This window comes from Opisthocomus hoazin, chromosome 3 (genome assembly GCF_030867145.1).
Source record: "Opisthocomus hoazin isolate bOpiHoa1 chromosome 3, bOpiHoa1.hap1, whole genome shotgun sequence".
Classification (NCBI taxonomy): domain Eukaryota; kingdom Metazoa; phylum Chordata; class Aves; order Opisthocomiformes; family Opisthocomidae; genus Opisthocomus; species Opisthocomus hoazin.
In genome coordinates, this window is record NC_134416.1 from 7,334,880 (window position 1) to 7,352,961 (window position 18,082).

The window sequence follows — 18,082 nt, forward strand, 5'->3', positions numbered from 1 at the left end:
AAATAATATTGGTTCAGTGCATTATACTGGCAGCAAGAATACTCGCCTCTAACTGTTCTACCTCAGATTCCATTTGAGAAATATGCAAATACAAGGTCATTAAAGTAACTGATTGCAGAAATATGGAATCAGTAGGGGTGTTAGCCCTGCTGTCCTGGCTAAATTCCAGTTCAAGTAATTAAGTTCCACCTACCTAAATTCTCTTCTTGTTTTCTCTCTTCATTTTCACTTAAACTACAGAGCAAAATTCTTCACAGAAATTTATTTGGCTTCTAAACAGTGTGGTTTGTGAGTGTTTCAGCATCTCAATGTACCCTTTCTATAAATAAAAGCATGCATAGAGCTTTTTCCACATAAATACCTTCCTAAACTTATGATAATTATTACAAGGAAATCTCGGTATGTCCACTTGTAGCAACTTAAACATCCATTTGATCTTAAAGCCAGAAAAGACTGTGATATGAGTTTCCCAGGAAAATACATAATTCTTTCTCACCAGATGTAGAAAACAGGGAATTTCTGTTCATTTTTCTGTGTGAAGAAATGGGTATGAGAATGCTGTTATAACTACACTAATTACTCAGGGGCAGTTTTGGGATTCAGAAATCAGGATTCAGATGCTGGTTTTATGCAGATACAGAAAAAAAAAGGAGTTTTTTGATGCTGTCACTAAGCCAATTTTGGCTGAACTGGAGTGGAAGAGTCTCATATTTTAAAGCCAAGGGAGAATAGTTTCACTACCTTTTCCGTAAGTGCGATGACAAGAGCAGGATTTATCTTGTAATTATGTCTGGCTGCAGATAGAAATTTATTTTAAAATCTTTCCTCCCAACTCCTTTCTTAAGAAATTCTGATCATAGATGAAGCAACCTAGATCTCTTACTTTTTATTGAAGTATTATGAAGTTGGTGAAAGGACCCATTTTGATGAAGAGTAATTAAAAAATATTAAATAAGAGAAAAATAACTTGTTTGTAGATTGATCATATAGTCTTTCAACTGGTTGAAACTCCATTCCTTCTGCTCCTGGTAGGATCATGAAAATGATATTGGTGCTGTCATCCTAAATGGTTGATACTGAGTATGTAGTCCTGACGTTACTGGAAAGCGGCAAAATAATTCACCCTCTAAAACTTCAGTTTGGAGTCTTAGAGAGCAGGCATTCTTTATTGCAGCACTGGACACACAGGGGATAGCTCTGCCCAAATGTGCGTGCCGAAAAGACATAATTACTAGGTATTTATGCTATGTTAACATACATTTTCATTACGTTTCCAAGAAATGCTTATCCTATTCATGTTTTTTCTGAGAACTCCTTAGCATATGTTAATATCTTTCATGCATGTCTCTTGGCACCTCTGAGTGGTCATCAGGGGTCTTCAGATGAAGGCTCATAATCTTCATCACGGTGTCTGCTGGTTGACTTTTGCTTTTGTGCAAACTCAGTTCTAGGATCACGTATGTCACGTCCTTCAAGGTTGCTTCATTATAGTCTCATGGTCACTTTGTCACCTCCTTATCTCTGCAGTTTGCGTATCTGCTCTCCCAAGGCCAAGCTGCCTAAAGGGATTGTTCTGGAGTCTCTTCTCTTACAACCTTCCCAATTATTCACAAAGAACCAAGAGTTGCTTTTGTTTTAATTAATCTGTTGTGTGATGATTCTGACGACTTAAAGGGATAACTTTTATCTGCGTGAGCTACATCTGCTACATTTGCTGCATTCAGAGGTGTCAGTGAGGCCCCAGATTCTATAAAGACTGAAGTTTCATTTTACACATAAAGTGTCAAATTAATCACATCTTACTGTAAGTGTTGATCTGAATGCCTATTTTGGGATTATAGCCAATTTTATCAGTGGAGAAAGGCAGAAACTATAGAGATAAAATCACATTGTAGTGGAAAGTTTGTCTCTGGAAATGCCTGTTCTTCTGCACCGATTGTAAAGACACGAGAGTGTATTCCACATAGATCAACGTCTAGTGCCTGGTAGGAAGTACCTGAATTCTCATCTGAAAAAAAAAGTTGTTCATTTTTAAATATCCCCATTTAAACAATGTATTACATAGATCAGGGGAAATTCTTCTGAACAATGGAATACAGTACCTTTTATTTTCTCTTTTCATGGAATACTTTTTCCTTCCAAAGTGCCAACAGAACGCAGGAATTGGAACAAAAAAATAATTTTAGCCTCTACAATAGAATTTAGGAAATTTTTGGTTTTTAAAACTCAGTGGCAGTCCCTTCTGGGAAGCTGCATAGCCCTGGACCCTGTTCTTTGACTTAAATGTTTAATTTGACATTTGAATTTCTACCTGCAGCAATGCTCAGAGTTACTCCTGCCAAATTTAAACCCCTTTTATGTTAGTATAACCATGAAAAAGGTCTTTAAGTGCATTAGGCTCCCTGGTATGTAAGCTAAACTTCATGCTGAGTTCTTCGAAGATTTAGAGTCTGTTATGAAACAATGTATAATGTGTAATTATAACAATAACCATCTTATTTTGTCTTTCCAAATAATGTTACTGTCAGGTGCCACTGTTTAGCAATACTTCTGAAGATAAGGGTAATTATATGAACTTCCCTTTCATTTCTGTAATTTTCATGTCATATTTCATTTTCCTTTATTCTTGCCACAGAGACATAGAAAATCCAGTAAAATGAGGTTTGAAGTTCTGAGGCTGAGAAAAGTTGCAATAAAATATATTTTCTGTGGCTTTACTCCTAATTACCAAAGCAATCAACTTTCTTATTGCTAGTAGATATTTTAGAGTTGCCATACTTAATATCTGGACCTCCTAATTCCAACAATATCAACTTTTCACATTATAATATAGAATTGAAATAAATATGAGAACTAATTGTCTAGAAAAGGGTGCATTAGGAATATACTATCGAGTCATTAATTGCTGTCTGAGCTTCTAGAAATTAAAAAAATACTCTACTGACTTGTAAAGCACATATGAATAATAAATAGAACAGAACCTAGGCTGCTAAGATAAAACTATCATGCACTCACCGACCTGACATTTAAAGAATATGTCAACAATTTAAAAGCTTCCCTTATACCGCTGATACACTTATTCCATCAGGACTATCTTAGAATCTCAGATTGCTGACACTTTTCTGATTACGCTAGCCCTCAGCAGGATAGAGCTTCCTGTTTACTACTTTAATCTCTATAGAGCAAAATAAGTCTGTTTGTTACATATAAAAAAGACCCTGCATTTTATTAGTAGGATTTTTTTTCTTTCAGATTTGCAGTAGATGTTTGATGGATTTTTGGTAATCCTTGTTTCGTGTTCCAATAGAAATGGACATACTAATAAAATTAAGAGATCTTCTATTCTTGAAATTTTGGGGGGTTTTATTTCTTCCTCTACACTTAAATTGTTTGTCAAAAATAAATCATTCAACAACCTTAGGTGTTGCCTTTGTTGGCGTGGCGACCTGGTTCAGGAACGGCACGGCGACCAACCCCAGGCCGCTCGGGCCATCAGCTCGCAGACACCAATGTGGTGGACGGCAAATGGCGTTTATTGACGGGTAGCACAGTATTATATAGCTTAGGTTTACAGCGTCACTTCCGTCTGCTTACACCTATGGGCTAAACGCTACTGGTTATCAGGAGAGGAGGGGGGGCCTACCTTTCCGTACAGCACGACATCTTCCGACCGCCAGGCCCTAACTATCCACATTTCCCCGCTCCTTATGCTTAACTAAATAGGTTAATATAAAATATAAAAGTGTTAATACTTAACCTTAAGACTTAAACTTAATATCTGGCCAGACTTAACCTTACTTAACCTGAACTACAATTTAAAAAATGTAAATATTAAAATCTTACGATTACAAAGATAAGGTACCTTAGACAAATGCATTTGTAAATTAGCTAAAATATAATCTTAAAAATTCTATTGTTATTCTTATTCTATATTGTACAGTAGTGTTAAAAAGTATATGCTATAAACTTGAATAGAAAACATAAGGCACAGTAAACAGGTAGAAGTTAACTTTTAGGGACGATTGAGGGTAACACTGGGTAGGTACATTTTTAAAGCAGTTGTTGGTGTTCTACGAACATGATGTTAACTTTCTCTAGCCGACTCTTGACGAATGACACGATCTTGTTCAGTATACAGGGTCCAAAAATTAGTGTCATTACGATCATCGCAATCGGCCCTATCAAGGTGGATATCAGGGTGGTTAACCATGGCGAATGGTTAAACCATGACTCAAACCATCCTTGTTGGGCTTCTTTGTCTCTTTTTCTTTTTTCTAGACCTTCTCTAAGTTTGGCCATGGTATCTCTGACTACTCCGGTGTGATCAGCATAAAAACAGCACTCTTCCCCTAATGCAGCGCAGAGGCCTCCCTGTCGCAAGAAAAGAATATCCATTCCCCTCCTATTTTGTAACACAACTTCTGATAGTGAGGAACTTCCAGGCTTGGACAGAACGTTTGCTGACTTGTTATCTTCTTTTGTCGTCAGGGTGTGCGGGTTATGGGGGTGTCTGATGATCCGGTCCTGTGAACAAAAACTCACAGTTTTCATTAGTTTTACTCTGGCTAGTATGGTGCGAACAGCCACCTGGATCGGGGTTAGATGCTCTTCCTTCGCGACATGCTTAATCATGTCTGCGATACTCGACCCCACTGATAGTGATCGCAGGATTTCTTTGGTTGTCGAATTACACTGCTGATGTAAACATTCTGCTACGACTGGGCCTTTTGCCTCCACAGGCAAGGCTGATGAATCGACCGCTGCTTGGAGACGATCCACAAATGTTGTAAAACTCTCACTCTCACTTTGCTTAATTGTGGACCATGGCGATGGTTTGGCAATGACTCTAGAGGCTATGCGAATAGCTTCTCTGGCCGCACGAGTAGTTGTAATGACTTCATGGGCCCGCAGGCCCTGGGCTTGTGCCTGGGGAGTAATCATTGTGGGATCTGTGCCCATTAACCGCTGCAGGCTGGAGCCATGCAGTGGATGGTCTGCCCCAGTTACTTGGGCCAATTGCCTTGCACAGATGTCCTCCCATTCTTGTTTAAAAACGATCATCCCTGCCCCGTCAAAGATCAATCTACAAGTTTGTTTTATATCGAACGGGAGCATATTGTCTCCCCCGAAGACACCATCTATGAGGGCGGAGACAATGGCAGAATTAAGGCCTTTATCTGCGATTGCCTTAACAATCGCTTGTATATCCTTAGGGTTTATCGGTGTGTGGACCCTCTGTCCCCCGTCCGTCACCCGGACCGGGAACGCTAGTGCGGCCGATGGGGTCCAGTCGGCGCACGTAATCTTTATTTTCCTCCAGTCCGTGAGAGGGATTTCTCCCCCTCGCGGTTTCTCTTTAATTTGGATGGGGATATTTTGGCTCTTGACTTTATTTATCTTTGTTTTCTTCTCTTCTAAACTTAAATTAGTTACGAGCCACTCATCCCCGCTAGTGTTTGACTCGGAGTCGGAACTCGACTGACTGGTTACTTCCGGTCTCCAGTACATTTTTGCCGAGCTCTGGCCCCCTCCCCTATGGGCGGGCCGCTCCTCCCCCCGCCCGGGCCCGCCCCGCCCTCCGCTCGGCGGGGTGCCCACCTCACAGGCGCACCTTTTGAAATGCACGCGCCAGTTGGCTCTCTGCCCCCCGCTGGCCCCCCTTTCCCCTTCTAGGTCGCTCCTACCGCTCCTCTCCCCCCTGTTCTCCTCCGCCTCCCCTTTGTGTGCGCTTGATAACTTTAGCGCTTCCTCCCTGTTATCACCAAAGGAATTTTCATCCCGCCTTTCCCCTTTGTGCTCGGTGCCATCTTGGGGCGCATAGGGCGGTGGTGTGGCCCAGACTTTATCAGACTCTGTTTCTTTCGCGGCGCCCCTAGCCTCCTCAGCTAACCCGCCCCAGAAGGATTTAGCTTGTTTCTCTCCCTCCGTAAGCGGGTCGGGGTCCGGGAGTTGAGGGGACGTGTCGCCCTCTTGCTGATTTTTAGGCTCAGCAGAACCGTTATCGTCTGGGGGGTGCGAAGTCTGTGTAGCTGCCCCGATTCCCAATTTTGGGGTAGCTAACAAACAGTTCTTTGCCGCCTTCCAGGTCTCCTGCTCTTGTATAGCTTTCTGCAGGGCCTGCACGACTTTCCCCCACGACTTAAGCTTTTTCCCACAACCCGAGGACATCGTTTCCTCGGCTAACGCTTTAGTGCACTTATCCCACACCTCAGGGTGGAGAATATCCACCGGCTGGTCAATGACCCCAATTTGCAAAAGCCTCGCAACTGCGAGCGTAAAATCTTTGGGCTTACAATCAATCCCCCACTGCTTATGTAATTGCAATACGACCTTCACAAGGGCTTCCATCCTCCTTGTTGGTCCGGGAGCGTCCTCCCCGCCGGGCTGGTCCCGCCGCTCCGGCCGCCGTTCACCCGACTCCAGGCGAGTCTTTCCCGGGTTTCGGCACCACTTGTTGCCTTTGTTGGCGTGGCGACCTGGTTCAGGAACGGCACGGCGACCAACCCCAGGCCGCTCGGGCCATCAGCTCGCAGACACCAATGTGGTGGACGGCAAATGGCGTTTATTGACGGGTAGCACAGTATTATATAGCTTAGGTTTACAGCGTCACTTCCGTCTGCTTACACCTATGGGCTAAACGCTACTGGTTATCAGGAGAGGAGGGGGGGCCTACCTTTCCGTACAGCACGACATCTTCCGACCGCCAGGCCCTAACTATCCACACTTAGGTAATAAGGAGATTTTTGTTATCATGCTGCATACTGTGTAAACTAAACTTTTCATTTCTCACCCTGCTCCCTCCTTAAAGATTAAGCAGTCAGAAATCCATAATGTCCTGCCTTTTTTAGACAAGTTATTTTGTACGTTTTAAAAAATTCAGGGTAGGAGTATTCAAGATGCTTTAGCATGTCTTTTTTTCTTAATTTCCTCCTCATCATTCTTTCAAATTTTACCTTCACCAAATGTTGCACTGTATTTTTTTTTTAAATAACTCTAGAGTGTTTTGTGTTACTTCTATAAAACTGTATTGCTTATTGAATGGCAACTGGAATTTAGCACATGTTTTCTTCATGTGCCAGAGTTTCTTAATGTGTACCAGAGTTCTTACAGGATTTTGCACTTTGAAGGATAGTTCTACTGGCCTCTACAAAAATTCAAGTCATATTGTGCTTGGTGGTAGTTTTAACCCTTGTGCCAGTAGGTTACGATGCAAATAGTGGAAGCAACCAGAGCAAGATCAAAAAAGAGCTGAAATGAAATTTATAAAGCTATAAACCAGCTCAACGTGTCTACCTCTGTGTGACAGGGCACAAGGATTCTCCCAGGTTCCTCTACCCAGCCAGTAGACACAAATGCTGGATGTGTATCACCCCTTCCTTCTCCTTAGTTTCTACAGAAATAAAACCATTTACTTACTTGAAAGTAGGACAGATCGCATTTCATAAAGTCTGGCAGATGACCAGATGGGAAAATATGGTGGTAGGATGCTGGGACAATGCACTAGTTTGAAGGTATAAGTGTAATTTAGGTGACTAAGCAAGTGAAACTGGATACCACAACTGATTGCCAGGGCTCTAGGTCCTCAAGCAGATGGCTGATAATCTGTCTTTATTTTAGCCTTTAAACAAGCTGATTAAATGGTTATGATCAATGACAAATAGTAACTTAATAGATAAAAGTTCTTATATTAATAAGCATTGGCCCCTGAAAGGCACATCAAGCTCTTTTTCAGCACTGTTATAAAGCAACGTATTTCCCTGTCATAACCATGCTCAGAAAATTGCTATTATTTTATCCTACTGTGATAGCACCAACAACACAATAATTGGTATGACAAATAGTAAGACACAGTCTGAGAGCTCAGTCTAAGGCTTGGGATGTGTCAGGGTTGTAGGAAAATATACAGCACCAGTTCTTTCGTAAAACACGTATTAGTTGTCCCTACTGACTTTCTACCCCCCATCACTAGCGAGTAGCTTCTTGGCACTGCAGCTGGAGTGATCATTTGGAAAGCCTGGAAAGAAAAGAAAGCTGTAGCTTTACACATCAGTGGATTTTCTTCGACTATATTTGAAACAGGTTCTTGAAGACAAGAGTGAGCTTTGTGAAGCAGAGATTTATAAAGATTTGTGAAAGGTCTTGAGAGCAAAGGAAAAAATTAGGCTTTGGATTTGTGTTTGTTTTTTTTTTTTGGGGGGTGGGCATGACACTAGAATATTGCCTTAAAATTATCGGGATATATTAAAAGGAAAAGAAAAGGAAATGGAACTTCAGTGTACATACCAAAGTGATATTTACTTCCAAAGTACATTTTTCCTAGAACATGATGAAGATATTTATACAAATTTGGCACTAATCAACCACTTCTGCATGTAAGCTCTCTATATGGTACAGCTTAGAGGTAAACAAAATTGCAGAGTAAAGAAAAATCGGAGAATATTTTAAACTAAGATAAAAACAAAGAGGATGAACAGGAAAATGTGCTAAATTCTTTAAAAATAATGTAGACTGATATAAATGCACAAGGACTGACATTTGACTAACAGCCCTCGGTCACTCTTTGCTGAGACAACGTTACTCCATAAGTTTTTGCTTATGAAGTAACTCACTTCATTTTCAAAGAGATAAATCTTGTAGAAACATTAGGAGATTTTAAATTTTTTTTTTAATTTTTAATCCCAGGATTTTGTCATCCTAAATCTCATTCAACTGGAAAATGTAGTTCTGGAGAAGAAAAGCACAGATTCAGACCCTTCCAAGATTAGATGTGCTCTTTCCTAGAATCAAGTTTGTGAATATCGTTGACACTGCCTTTTCCATAAAACCACCATATGTCAAAAAAGGGCAGAAAAGTTACGCTTACGTTGGAAAGTAAATGAGAAGAGTTTACCTCTGATCACTCGCTTTGTAAAGTATATGCAAAACAAACCAGAACAGAAACATAAAGTCTTAGGTTCTTAATAGATGGTGTATATTAGACTGTGGAGTACTTTTTCTCAAATATGAATCTCTTTTTTCAGCTGCAAAATTCTGTAGAGTAAGGCAGGTCATCCATCATTGAAATGCTCATCAGATATGAAACAATTAGCGAGTGACTGTTGTCCTGAAATAATAAAGCACTGATTGTATGCATCTGTAGCTGAATAATGAAACATAAAAGAAGAAACTTTGAAAAAGAAGAGTGGATAAAGAAAAAGTGAAGTTTCCAAGTACAGCTCAAGGCTAGATTTTGGTTTATAAACAGCTACTCTGTGCAAACAAAAGAAGGACCACATATCATTGTAACATTGCTTTCTTGACTTTCACGTTCATGGGAACTTACTCTTCCAAAGCGTTTCTTATTATTGGCACTGTGTATCGATTCTGCAATGCAAACCTGCAGTGACAACCGTGTGCAATTTGAACTTCAGCATATAAATACAGAGATTCATGAAGATTCATCAGTACGGTGAGAGTTCTGGAAACAAGACTTACCCTCATCCTCTTTAAACTCCTCTTGCAAACAGTGTTGCACTGTGACACTTCTAAAAATAACCTAATAACGTCATGCTGAGGTGCCTGAGGAACTGAGAACACCGCCTGTGACAGATACCGAAACTGCCTCTTTGTCTTTGTAAATCCCCTGCACTCTCTGTCCTCCTCTGCTCACTTTTGTTCTTAATGGATTTTAGTTTCTTCTTTTTTTTTTTTTTATTTTTTCAAATGAGATATCCCAGTATCAGACGGACCCTCCTGCACCAAAGACTTAGAAATAAGGGTAAAAAGATTTTTGTTTGAAAATTCCTTGCCTTCTTCTAGAATCAACATAGTTCAGAGACTTCTAATATTAATAAGAAAAGTTCCTCCTAAAAAATGTCAATATCCGGCCCGCCAACATTACTGAATATGCCAGATATTTTAAAGAAACTGACATGAGAATAAGGGGAAATGTTTATTAGAGGAGATGGAGTATAACAACTAGTTTTAAGATTAAATAATAATGACTGTTCTCTTACTGACTTAAGAAAGACGACTGTGAGTGTACAGACTGAAAGATCAAGTTCATGGGATGAATGATACTAGTTGCACTGATTTCTGTTTGAGGTCTCCTGACATGAGTACAAGCACATTGCATATTTCTGTATTCCCTGCACAATGTTCAATATAACATGTTGAAGTTTAATTATTTATAAATAAAAATATAACAACAACACGTTTTTGCTCCTGTTTAAAATGAATCAGCTTAGAATCAAATGTCCTTGCTTTTCAACCATGCCTGGTGAGATTTACAGTCACTGAATGTTTGCTCCTTGATGGAAACACATTCTGACCACTCACCTGTGATTTCATTACAGGCAGAGACATTCTCTTACAGGAAAATAAACAGATGATATTAAACCTGTTGCATCATGAGCAGATGCTTCAATATTTGACCTCTTCTTACGTTTAATCACATGATAGTATCCAACCTACCACAGAATTTCTGGATATGATTCCCTCTAGTCATCCACATATCTTTGGGACTGTATTGATTTGTGAATGGATATTAGAAATGGAGATTTTTTGCTTCATTTGAGGTGAAAAAAAAAAAAAAAAAGATAAGAGAGGTTTCATTGTTGTGAATTCTGGATGATGAAGACACTTGCAGGGAAGGACACTTGTTCCACAGACACAGAGCTTTTAATCAGGAACACAAATGCATATCCTAAGTTTGTAGATGCAACTCGCAGGGTCTTGGCACTGATGTTAGAAAAGGTCTGGGGCTTTTGTTTGCTTAATTATTTTGAAGTATTATAGACACATTTTTTTCTTGAGCTTTGGAAGCTTTACTCTTAGTCACACCTCCTGCCAGCTAAGAACCTTTTTGCTGTTGGAAGGATTTACTTCCTTAGCTCTCTGGTGGGTGGTTACTAACGTACATCAGTGTTTATCTACATAAAATAAAAACACATGATTAAAGCACTTTAGGATTAAGCTATTGATGTCATTAACGTTTCTCATTTACTTTATATTGCATTAAGTCTTCATTGAAAGTGTGCTGGTCGCATAAGCAGATTGGTGGGGTTTTTGGCCATCGGCCAGAAGTCTGAGCTAAAGGTGGTAAGCACCATGCTTGCTGATCACTGTGGGAATCAGAATCCAAGAATTCTGAATGCAGTGTGTCACTTTTCTGCTGACCAGCTACATCATTAATTTCTACATCTTTTTCCTCTGCTGCAGAAAGAAGGTTATTAACACTGTCATATCTCAGAGGCAATGATGTGACAGGTCACTCCTTCATATGAAGGAAAGATTATATAAATGCTGCCTTGATTGTTCTTATCCTAGTGTTCTGTGGAAAAGAAAGAATGTTGTATTTGCTAGTTCTTTCGGTTTCTCTCTCCAAGAGATTAAATAAACGACTTGTAACTATAGTGACCTGAAACCTGTCAAAAAGACAATGAAATGGGGCTTATTAAAGCATTAGCTCGCTTTTTATGTGCTTCATTTAGGAAAAAGGTGCACACTGACTATCTTTGCCTGGAGATTGGAGGCACCACACCACATATTCATCACCTGACTAGATAAGGTTCGAATCATATCTCCGGGGCTCAGTCTGTACAGTAAAAATGCCTATCACTTCAGAGCTTCCATCACTGTAAAGTGATCAGAAGCACCACTGAACAGAGATTGCTACTTTGTCCTTTCCTCTGGTCGTATGCTTTTTGTTTGTTTGTTTGTTTCTCCTCCTGAAAGTTTGCCATGAAATAATTTAGTTCAGAAAAAAAAAAAGCAGCTTAACTAGAAGCCTAATTTATTTACATTTCTAAAACAGAAAGTAATTTAAAAATTATTTATTTAAAAGAAATCCAGGTTTCTTATTCCAGAGGTCTTCTGTTTGTTTCTGTTAGTAGGCAGTTTCACGCCTAAAACCAGTGAGGAGGAGACTGCAGTAACTTTTGCAAGAAATCTCAGGGACCATACCCACCAATTTTTACTGAGCCAAAAAACACCCTCCACCTTTTAATATTGCATTTCCAAGGTTTACTCTCAAAGAAGCGAGATGTTTTGATTCTTGTATGAGCATGTGTTTCTGTTGTCAACATATGGAGCTAGTTTTTGTTGTCTGAAAATGCCTCTGTGGGCTTCTGTTCAGAATTTCCTGTAGAACTCCCAACCAAACTCTTCTAAGATCACAATGCTTACCTATAGTTAGAAAAAATGACAAGGTGCGCATGGCTTGTTTGATTAGGATCATGTTAAGTGGCTTTTGAAAAAAGTGATTTAGAGGTCATTTCTGGTTCAAGACATCTCTAAGCTGGTAATTGGTGGAACTGGGGATGATATGTCCAGTGAAAGCTTACACTGCTTGTGACTTGTCCTGAAGTATGTGCTGTTGATAACTGATGAAGGAGAAACATCTAACTCAGACTGACCAATAGTTTAACTTGTTGATAGTTTTTTCAGTTTTGTACTATTTGGAATGGTGATAGAATCTTACTCTTATCATTAACTCAAAGGATAATTACTCCTTCCCCCCCCTACATTTTACTACATCATTCTTTCAATTTCTAGGTTTTAAATGGAATTTTTAGAAGTATTTATCCTAATTATGCATGGGAATTATGCAAAGCTGTGTCAGGAGAGGCTCAGACTTCATGTTAGGAAACAATTCTTTACTGAGAGGTTAGGTCAAACACTGGGATAGGCTTCCTAGAGAGGTGGTTGATGCCCCATGTCCGTCAGTGTTTAAGAAGCATTTGGATAATGCCCTTAACAACATGCTTTAACTTTTGGCCAACCCTGAAATGCCCAGGCAGTTGGACTAGACACTTGTTTTAGGTTCCTTCCCACTGAACCATCCTACCCTACCCTACCCTACCCTACCCTACCCTACCCTACCCTACCCTACCCTACCCTACCCTACCCTACCCTACCCTGTCCTGTCCTGTCCTGTCCTGTCCTGTCCTTCCTATCCTATCCTATCCTATCCTATCCTATCCTATCCTGTTTTTTCCCTCCAGATTGAATATTGTAATACATGTGAACAAATACAATAGCAAAACATGTCAGGATAGTATTTCTGAGCAGTATTAATTGCCATTTCAAGTGCTTTTCAACCATTTTGGAAAAGACTATTCTGCTTATGAAACTACACATTCCCAGGTAAAATAGCTTCTGTCTTTTGTTCAGTCTGAGTTTATGTGTTGATGACTAGAATGTTAATGCAATAATTTACAGTTGCATTAACTTTATGGTTGTATATTATAATAACTTAATGGAGCAGAAATGCATTGTAGATGGACAGAAAAAGACTGCCTGTGAAAATTAGAAAGTGGAATGTCTTTGAGTAGAGAACATACTGCACTGGAAGGGAGGTTGGTCATGAATATTAATATAAGTAACAGGGGCTTTTATCTATATTTCTTTCCATATTCCATGTTTCACATGTGACTATGCAAAGGCATATGTTAGGCAAAGGCAGTATGATAGCTGTGAGTTAATATACACTGGGTACTTCTCACTCATTAGCAGTTCACACAGACACAGCTATTAGTTCCCATTTTTCTTACATTCTGAAAGACATCAGAATTATCCCTTCTTTTTTTTTTTTTTCCATCTCCCCTGCCCCCAGTTGTGTCATTGTCATGTAACAAGTGGTGTCCCCCAGGGGTCAGTACTTGACCCAGTCTTGTTCAACTTATTCATCAATGACCTGGATGAAGAGAAAGAGTGTACCCTCAGCAAGTTTGTTGATGAGACAAAGCTGGGAGGAACAGCTGATACACCAGAAGGCTGTGCTGTCATTCAGTGAGACCTGGACAGGCTGGAGAGTTGGGCGCAGAGGAAACTGATGAAGTTCAACAAGGGCAAGTGCAAGGTCCTGCACATGGGGAGGTCAGGAGATTGACGACATGGACTCCGATATCCAAATGAAAGACCTTTATTTATCAGAAAGCTGCGTTTTATACCCTTACAAAGATGTCTACGCACTCCAACTCAAATGCTTATTGGTTAACATACATTGTCCACACACCAATTCTAAACATTCAATTGGCTAGCTTAGCTGTGCATGATTTCTCGTTCATTTGCTCTGGGCCTTCTGCCAAAGTCCTTTGTGGCAACTGATAATGTCCTTATTTTTCTCTTGTTCAGAAGCTCTCAAGGCTATTATGACCTTCATTCATATAGAATGTTCCCACAGGGAGGAACAACTCCATGCGCCAGTACAGGCTTGGGGCAGACCTGCTGGAGTACAGCTCTGCGGAGAGGGACCTGGGTGTCCTGGTGGATGACAGGTTGACCATGAGCCAGCAGTGTGCCCTGGCTGCCAAGAAGGTCAATGGCATCCTGGGGTGCATCAAGAAGAGTGTGGCCAGCAGGTCAAGGGAGGTTCTCCTCCCCCTTTACTCTGCCCTAGTGAGGCCCTATCTGGAGTACTGTGTCCAGTTCTGGGCTCCCCAGTTCAAGAAAGATGACGAACTACTGGAGAGAGTCCAGTGGAGGGCTACGAGGATGATGAGGGGACTGGAGCATCTCTCCTAGGAGGGAAGGCTGAGGGAGCTGGGCTTGTTTAGCCTGAAGAAGAGAAGGCTAAGAGGGGATCTTATAAATGCCTACAAATATCTGAAGTGTGGGTATCAGGAGGATGGGGCCAGACTCTTTTCAGCGGTGCCCAGTGACAGGACAAGGGGCAACAGGCACAAACTGAAGCATGGGAAGTTCCATCCAAACATGAGGAAGAACTTTTTCACTCTGAGGGTGACGGAGCACTGGAACAGGCTGCCCAGAGGGGCTGTGGAGTCTCCTTCTCTGGAGATATTCAAGACCCACCTGGACGAGGTCCTGTGCAGCCTGCTGTAGGTAACCCTTTTTTGGCAGGGGGGTTGAACTATATGACCCACAGAGGTCCCTTCCAACCCCTAACATTCTGTGATTCTGTGATTGGATCTTTAGATTCTGCCAAGACCTTTACAAAACAAGCAGGTATGTCTATCTAACATCATCTCTGCCAGGATGACGCAGTTAACACTGGACGGGGACTGTTGTCAGTTCTTGGAAGTGCCATGCTGGGGAGAAACGGAAGGGAATATGAGAAAGCAAAAATATCATAAATGTTTTGAATGGACTAAATTATGGTAGAAGATTAAAGGCAAAAAATATTCTAATAGCTCTGTTACAGTCACACCTATAAATATAAGCCACGTGGCAAGGTAGTGAACTTGTTAGGTTCTTTATACAGAGATGTTTTTTAAAGACAGTGTTTAGACAGGGTGGTAGATGAAGAAAGGCCTAGAGGTCAAGTAATTTGCACAAAATCTCAAATTTAATAGAAAATCTTTGTGATAGGAATATTTGTGATAGGAAAGATAGAAAATATTTAATATGTGATATTAACAAATAGGAACAAATATCCAGTGGGACTTGCTACACAGTCCTCTTGAGAAGTTTACGAAATTCCCACTGATATTGTTTTTTAGCATTAAATTAGAGTCTTTAATAATCAGCTATTGACTCTAAAATCTCTTAGATTATTCAGTCACTGAAGAAGAATAAATAGCCATAGGAGATGCATGAGATGATTTGATTGAGTTATAGGGAGGGATGAGTCATGCAAAAAAAGCCATCATGTGTTATGGTATTCTTGGCTATGTGCAGTTTCAATAATTTATGACACTCCCTCTCACAGTTGAACAATACTAATGTACATGCTGAGATTAGGAAAGTATTCACACAAATGCTCTTAGTTTATGAATACGAAATAAAAGGTTGTCTTAGTTTCTCTTTAAGTGAAGTGCAGTGCGTACTCCAGGGCTTGGTTATGCTTTAAGGTAATCTTAAAAAGCATTTTTTTGCCATTTTTCTATTAGACAGAACAGGTCTCTAATTTGTATAAATAAATATTTTAAGAATTTGTGGAATGGAAAAGAACTAATGCCAAGTGCATTTCACCTTAGAAGTGGTAACTTCTAGACAAATGAATACTTATAAAAAGAGTTGTCTTCCCATTCATGGGTCTCAGCAATTAGTATTATGGCAAAAGAAAATTCATACGTGAATTGCAGGTCTGAGGAACATGTTGTATTGCAAGAAGCATTAAGAAATGGTCATCGGGGACTTTAGGTGAAATACTCTTTGAATTAACTTATAACAAGTGAATGTGGCAAAGTTGTGTTCTTCTCAACAGTGAGACACATTAAGATTTACTGTAGTGAAAATCAATGAGGCACAGGTGAAAAATCATCTATCAGACTTCATTCTGGGAGTTTACTGCACAAGCCTGAGTGCAAAGTTCTTCTGCAAGAAGGATAACAAGTGACTAATCAGGTTCCTGACATTCCAAATGCTTAGGAGAGCTGAGGAATCAAAAGGTGTTACGTGAGATTTTGAAATGAAGAAGAAAATGAGAAACAACCACTTCTGAGTCTTGAGGGACTAGGTTAGGTCTTCCGTAGAAAGCCTGTGCCCTGCTCTTGATATTCAGAAAAATGAAATTTATTACAAAGAGAACAAACAAAATTCCTAGGAATCGAGTTTATTTTTGGTGTGACTTTTCTAATCCAGAGAACTATGTCATAACAGGGACAAGTTTCACCTTCTTGCCAAAGGGAGGTGAGATTCTTATAAACATAAGAGGAAGAACCTCGTATGTATAAGAAAGTTTATGTAGGCTTAGAATTTATCTTGTGGTAGTTTCTGGCATGTATATATTTTGATGATCTAATTTACTAGCAGAAGCAAAATTTATTTAAATATATGGTGACAAAACTATTTATAAATAACAAGATATCTTACTCTGCACAGGGTCAAGCAACAAGAGAAACTGAACAAAATATAACAAAGATCAACTATAAAATATCAGAATAAGTAAACAGTGGCTGCCACGGAGTTTTTTATCATCTTAATTTTGAAAGTAGTCTAGAGTTTGCTCTGGGATATGAATGCAGTTATTGCAGTGGCTGATTTTTTTCAGAGGAAATGCAGCTGAACAAGAGCAGTATTTTGGGGAGTGTTAGGCGATGCTGCACACACACATGCTTGCACACATACACTTTCCTTAGAAATACAAATTAGGAAATTGCAGTTCAATGGAAAACAGTAAAATGTATCTATGTATTACAAATAACAGTCATAATTAATGAATGGAAACACTGGTTTGCTGTGGCCCTAGCTTACTGCTGGGTGCTACTGGCAGGTGATAAACAAATTGACTCCCCTTCTCACCTCTAGTGCTGAGGGGAAGGAAGAGCACAGGAGCAAAGAGGCTTGGTGGAAGGGACAGTTGTGACCCTAAGCAAATGCGTGGCTCTGCTCGCTTGCAGTTTTCTAAAGACTTCAGAAAAATATTGTTCAATTCCATAATGGTTTTAAAGAAAACCAGTTATTCATTGCAATATTTTGTTAAGTGAATTCTATACATAGTCCTAAGGGGGTTTTGTTTGGGTTTTTTCTTTGTTTCCTTGTTTGTTTGTTTGTTTTTTACACCAGTCATTTAGAGTTTCATTGCTAAATCACGTCACATTGTCTATTTCAGGAGATCATAAAAGACGGGCTATGAAAGTATCTAGTGAAGAATAAGAATTAGCTTTATGCAAGGATTGGCTGTTTCTGGGTAGAATCTGTTAATAACATTTGTGTGATACTAAGCCCCACCTTGTCTTGGGTCTTACCTATGCAAAGCACTTCAAATTCATTTAAATAAACAATCCATTTCTGCTGTTTAACAAAACTGCTGGAAATCTCACTGTGTGGTGGTTAACTGGAATAGAGAATTTTGGGGGTGGGATTCATTTAATCTCTCTGTTGGTTATAAAATGTATCTATCTACAGCTGAGCTGGCTGTTTAGGCTTCCACTATGGTCAATGTAGTCTAATCAATGCAGACAATAGAGTTTAATGTGATTAATTTGGACAAATTTATTTACTTCAGGGTGAGATAAACTTCTCAGACCTCAGCTGTGTTGAATTTATTGACTAATCCTCAACTGATTCAAAAAAGAATCTCAGAGTAATTTGGTCAGATGTCCCTACATCGAAGAAATCCATGGGTAGTTAAAGGAATCCTAGGGTTTGTGATGCTCATAATCACAGAGCTCATAATCTTTAACAGGCATATCTTCTG